Source organism: Uloborus diversus, unplaced genomic scaffold (assembly GCF_026930045.1).
Source record: "Uloborus diversus isolate 005 unplaced genomic scaffold, Udiv.v.3.1 scaffold_11, whole genome shotgun sequence".
NCBI lineage: Eukaryota > Metazoa > Arthropoda > Arachnida > Araneae > Uloboridae > Uloborus > Uloborus diversus.
The window spans coordinates 5,763,242-5,769,387 of NW_026557765.1; positions in this window are offsets into that span (position 1 = coordinate 5,763,242).

Below are 6,146 nucleotides of genomic sequence, written 5' to 3' on the forward strand. Positions count from 1 at the left end.
GAAATTATTGTGGGCCTAGGACCTCACTTTTAGTTACTCGGGCCTTGGGATTGCGGCTCATGATCCCCTCCCCCCCCCCCCATACCGTCGACAATAGCATCCGTCCACATTGTGATCAAACACTTCTTCTTTACTAATAATAAAGCTGAAAGTCTCTCTGTCCGGAGGATGTCTGGATGTCTGGATCTCTGTGACGCGCATAGCGCCTAGACCGTTCGGCCGATTTTCATGAAATTTGGCACAAAGTTAGTTTGTAGCATGGGGGTGTGCACCTCAAAGCGATTTTTCGAAAATTCGATGTGGTTCTTTTTCTATTCCAATTTTAAGCCCATTTCTCACAGAAATTTAATAAAATGGGAAAGAATTTGTTCTGAAAATTGCTTTTATTTTCTTTACTTCTTTATCTTTCTTCTTTTCTTTTCTTTTTAAATAACAAACCTGAAAGTCTCTCTGTATAGATGTTTGGATCTCTGTGACGCGCATAGCGCCTAGACCGTTCAGCCGATTTTCATAAAATTTGACACACAATTAATTTAAAGCATGGGGGTATGCACCTCGAAGCGATTTTTCGAAAATTCGATTTTGTTCATTTTCTATTAAAATTTTAAGCCCTTTTTCACATAAATTGGATAAAATGGGGAAGAATTTATTCTGCAAATTATCTTTCTTTATCTTTATGTTTTTTATTTCTTTATCTTTCTTCTTTTCTTTTCTTTTTTTTTATCTTTACCAATAATAAAGCTGAAAGTCTCGATCCGGAGGATGTCTGGATGTCTGTAGGATGTTTGGATGTCTGGATATCTGTGACGCGCATAGCGCCTAGACCGTTCGGCCGATTTTCATGAAATTTGGCACAAAGTTAGTTTGTAGCATGGGGATTTGCACCTCGAAGCGATTTTTCGAAAATTCGATGTGGTTCTTTTTCTATTCCAATTTTAAGAACAAAATTATCGTAAGAACGACGAGTAAATTACGAAATTATCATAACGTGGAACCGTAACATGGGTACAAGCCAATTGGCGAGAAAATTCACCATACATTATTTGTAAATATACAGGCGAACCAAAAGACCTTTCAATTTTTCTATTACGGGCAAAGCAGTGCGGGTGCCACTAGTTATGAATAAAATGTAAATTATTTCAGTAGTCTTTTAAATTTATTTTTGAAAGTAAACATTTAAAATACTTCTTCTTTTCATTGCTATGAAATTAATTTGTAACGTTTATGCTTTATTCTTGACCGATTTGGTGCTCTTTATTGACCCCCGAGTTAAAAGCGACCCTTAGGCCGGGCCTCATGTGTCTAACAGTAAATCAGGCTGTGCTAATAAGAGAAGAAAATGGGCCTTAAGGACGTTGAAGTTTGCAATAAGACTTAACATTTTCAGTAGCTGAGCATCTGAGATTTTCCAAATGCAAAATTCTAAAGCCTTTTTTTAAACACTTATTCAAATTTCCGCGTATGAATCAAGCAGTAAAAGTAGATCCATAAAGAGCTCAATTTCAAATCATGGAAACTATTTGATTGCAAATAGAAAAGTAATTTGTTTCGGGGAAAATAGAAAAATTCAAAAAAAAAAAGAATTCAATAATATTTAGAAAAAAAAATCGTAAAGGATATCTTTCTTTGAAAGAGATAGATAATAGGACAACTTTCTGAACGGCACGAGACAGCGTTAAATGTAACAACGTCTGTAAATGTAATTTTGACAACTTTTTGAATAAATTTTTTTTAAAGTACAATGTTTTTAAAGTAAACTAAAAAGTATAAAATAATTTCTCTAAACTTCGTGTAGATTTAAAGCCCCATACAATATCAGAATTTTTTACAGAGTGTCTGGAAAATTTGCGATTACGAGTTTGTAATAGCTATCAAAATATACCAGAGATGAGTTAAGCAGAAATAAAAACACATATCTACAAAACAACTGTTCAAACAAAACATGGTAATAATAATAATAAGCATGAGTAATACGCGAAGTTGCTATCCGTAAGCAACATGCGACGCTTCTAGGATTGCAAAACAATTGCCATTTTTGATTATTTAAAAACATTTTAGTGAGAAATATCCCCCCCCCCCCGAGTCTCCTTCCTGGCTACAAATGTTCATTATTTTTAGATTTTTACCTATCTAGCCAATGTTAACAGTTAGTGTAATGCTCCTTTCCTCTTCAAACAAAACTAATGGCTATAAATCCGTAGAAAGCTGAAATAATTTCGGGGCGCGATCTCCAAAAAAAAAAAAAAAAAAGTAATAACGGAAAACGGTGGTCATGTTGGGATCCTGGGAATTATCTTACGTAGGAATCGGCAAAAATGGCGTCAGATGATTTTTTTTTTTTTTTTTTTTTTTTACCGAGGAGTAATGTCTCCTCATTTGTGCGTCTTTAGAGAGCAATTTTGATCCACAATAGTTACAAACTCCGTTGAGCAAGGTGTCCCTCATACTCACGAAGATTGTTGACTTCTCTGACGGACTCGTAATAGTGTTCATGAAGTAATTTAATAAGAAATAATGTTTTATTTGTTTTTCCAAATTAAACTATTTTAATGTGCATTAATCACACAGACCACACGTTTAATTTTTACTTTTGCTAAGGGCCCACTGTTCGCTTCGCTCGCCCCCCCCCCCACTTCGCTACCTGCAGTGGCGCAATGCAACCTGCAGCGGATCCGCAGGGCCTGATTAACGCACGGTCCGGCGGGTCCGCGGACCTGGGCACCACAAATTTAGGGGCACCAAAATAGCTTAGCCTAAATTCACTTACTTACTTCTTTTTTTTTAAAGCTCATTTTACTTTTTCTCAACTTTAACCCATTCATGCCGGTTGGTACAAAAATATACCAACCGGGAAAAAAATTATAATATATAGACATAAAATAAATAAATACTAATAAAATTATCACAGTTTATTGTTTTTTTCGAAACCGGCATTAATGGGTTAAGGGAGAGGAGGCTCAAATTTTTGTAAAAATCAGATCAAAACCTCATAAAGTTAAAAACATTTCGCATAAAGAAGTCGTTGTCCCTTAGCTATGGAATTTCAAAATAATTACTCGGATGACATAGATGAACATTTCCCAGAAGAATTAACACACTTTCAAATTTTTGCAAAAGGTAACCCTTCTCCTGGAAAATGTTTTAAAAGGATAAGATCACTAAACATTACACATACATTTCCGAATGTGGATTCACCCCTGCAGCTTCTTCTTACCTTGCCCATGAGCAGCTGTTCCAGTGAACGTTCCTTTTCATTTTTGAAAAGAATAAAAAATCATTTGAGAAGCTGCGTTTCTCAGTATAATTTACAGGCGTTTTCCTTATTGACCATTGAAAATTCTGTAACATCATAGATTTCAATTATTTGATCGACACATTTGCCTCTGTTAAAGCCAGAAAGAAGCTTTTTTAAAGCTTGATGTCAGAATTAGTAAGATTTTTTTTGCAGTTTTAAATTGTTTTTTTAACTCTTCGCCTTAAGAGGCAATTTTAACTGTGATTAGTTTGGTGACTATCAAGTGTTTGGTATTCAAATCCCAGATTTCCTTTCAAATGTAATAATGTTTCTTTAAAATGTAGTTTCTAGTAATTAGGTTTCTAGTATGAAACATTGACTTTAAAATTGCGCGGATTTTCTCATATGGGGGGGGGGCACCAACATCTACTCAGGACCTGGGCACCAGTTTGGCTTGATCGGGCCCTGAGCGGATGACAATGCTTTTATCCCTGGATGTAGAAGACATCTAGGGCTGAGGATAACATCAGGACAAGGACAGCATGTCCGGCCTCTTAAGGTTTAGAGGGGTCTGCGACAACGCGGAATGGCTTCCCCTGGATGTCCTACATATTGACCTAGCAAATATTCCAGAAGATAAGGTTAACAGACGCACTCATAGACAGACGCGCACAAGAATTAATAGAATTGCCATTCCCCTTCTATAAAAAGGATGCCTAGTGAAAACAAATCGCCCAGGGCCCTGCAAGAGTCACTATACTGATCCCCAATGCACATTGAATTGAAAAACCAAATCACAGAACCCGCCCACGTATGTCAATATATATTTTCTCAGAGGCTGGGGGGAGGCAATAGCTCCCCCCTCTCTTTCGCCTTAAACAGACATGAGGAGAGCAAATGTTATTATAAGATAAACCCAAGTAACACTGAAACGTTACGTCATCGTTACATCACGTTGCAATTAGTTGAAACATCGTTACCGTTTCCCACGCAACGTGATATCACGTTGCTTTATCGATTCGTTACAAAAAGTGTAGTTTTGAAACGTTACATCACGTTGCAAATTTCTTAAATTTGTAACGTTGACAAACAGTTGCAAAAGAAACGTTACTTATCGTTACTTTTCGTTGCACCTTGCCTCGTCTTCGGCAACTTCCGAACCCTAGTGGTCATTTTCAGTAAACAACTTCTGGCTTGCTATGCCGCCATTGTTTTGCTGCTTCGCAATCGCGATCTCTCATCACTTTTAGCGGTAAGTACTTTGCATTATTGTTAGAGTATTATTGTTGATATACTTATTTAATTTAAAAAAAAGTGTTATCACATATTTTTGTGAAGTTAATGAACCGCCGTTGGTCGGAGTTTGAGTATTTTCCCCACCGTTACTTTTATTTATAATGTTGTTTGAAAGAACAATGTTAGATGCTTTTATTTGAGTATTTATTCATTGATTTCTTAAAAAGATGCTGAAGCTTGGGGATATGTTCCATTAATAAGCTATAAAAGCGATAAATGATACCATTTTTTACTCATTTAATCGGCTTTTTGCAGAATGTTTTGACGAAATAATTGTAACAATTTTTTGAGAAAAATTTTGTCATGTAACTGAAATTATCTTTAGTAATAATACTGCAAATTTTTGTTAAAGCACTGATATAAGAGGATGTTTTTTAAACTTTCATGCCTTTCGAAAAATATTTCTGGAGTTCTTTAGTAATAATAATAATTATTTTTTCAAGGATTTATTTATGAAAGAAGTTTTTATTTAATTTGTAGTAATATCGTTAATTTTGACTATTAATAGAACTCCACTTGTTGTAAATTCGGCTATGCTATGTTATGCTCTGTTTATTTTTAAATGTCAGGACTGCTTTTACAAAATATTGTAAATGAAGCAACAGTGTGAGAATACTCGAACGCCTTTAACGGCATGAGACATTTTTTAAATTAAAAAAAAAATTTTTTTTGAAGATTTTATAAAAGTATATTAACAATAATTGCATTAACAAAAAATGCAGAATACTTACTGTATCAAAAATTAAGGGTTCAATGAACCCACCTCCATTCTCTCCAAGAAAAAAAAAACATTTTTTTTTTCAAAGCTTGAATAAAATTTTAATACATCGTTTAAAAGCAACGTGATGTAACGTGATAAATAAAGATTAATGTAACGTTTCAAAAATCGTTGATGTAACGTTACTGAAACCGTTGATGTAACGTTACTAAAAACCGTTGCTTTTGCGTTTTGCAACGAGACATATTTTCGCTCTATCAACGTTACCAGTAACGTGATGTCAACGCTTCAGAGCAACGTGATGTAACGTGATTTATGTTACTTGGGAATAAATACCTTTGTGCTGAACAGTAAAGAAAGAAAAACAACATTGAAAAAAAAGCACAAATTTGCCAATTTCAGCAATGTCTTTTCATTCATAAACTCATTACTTTTTGCGTTGAAAAAGGCGTTCCCTGTAACGCCGAAACACGTGTATGCTGTAATTGGCAAATTTGTGTTTTTTTTTTAACGTTGTTTTTCTTTCTTTAAATATTATTATAATTGATAAAAATTATACATAAGCTCTTTCCAGAACAATAAAAAAGCAAGAAAAATATATAATATATCGACCGCCGACCTTTTTGTTAAAAAGCAAAAAAAAAACAGTAGTACTTGAAGGTTAAATTTTATAGCCAAAGTGAATTCTAATATAAATTAAAGATAAAAATAGAACAGTAATAGAAATTCTTATCTCCGTATGCAAAAAGTTGCTATAAATAGTACAAAACCTGAAATTTCGAAGGTTATTCAAATAAAATTAGCTTTGTTCGCTTCGTCAAAACCGGTTTAGAATATTCTTGATACTCGACACACTGCCTCACTTCTTTTTTTTTTTTCTCTCTTCAAAACTATAGA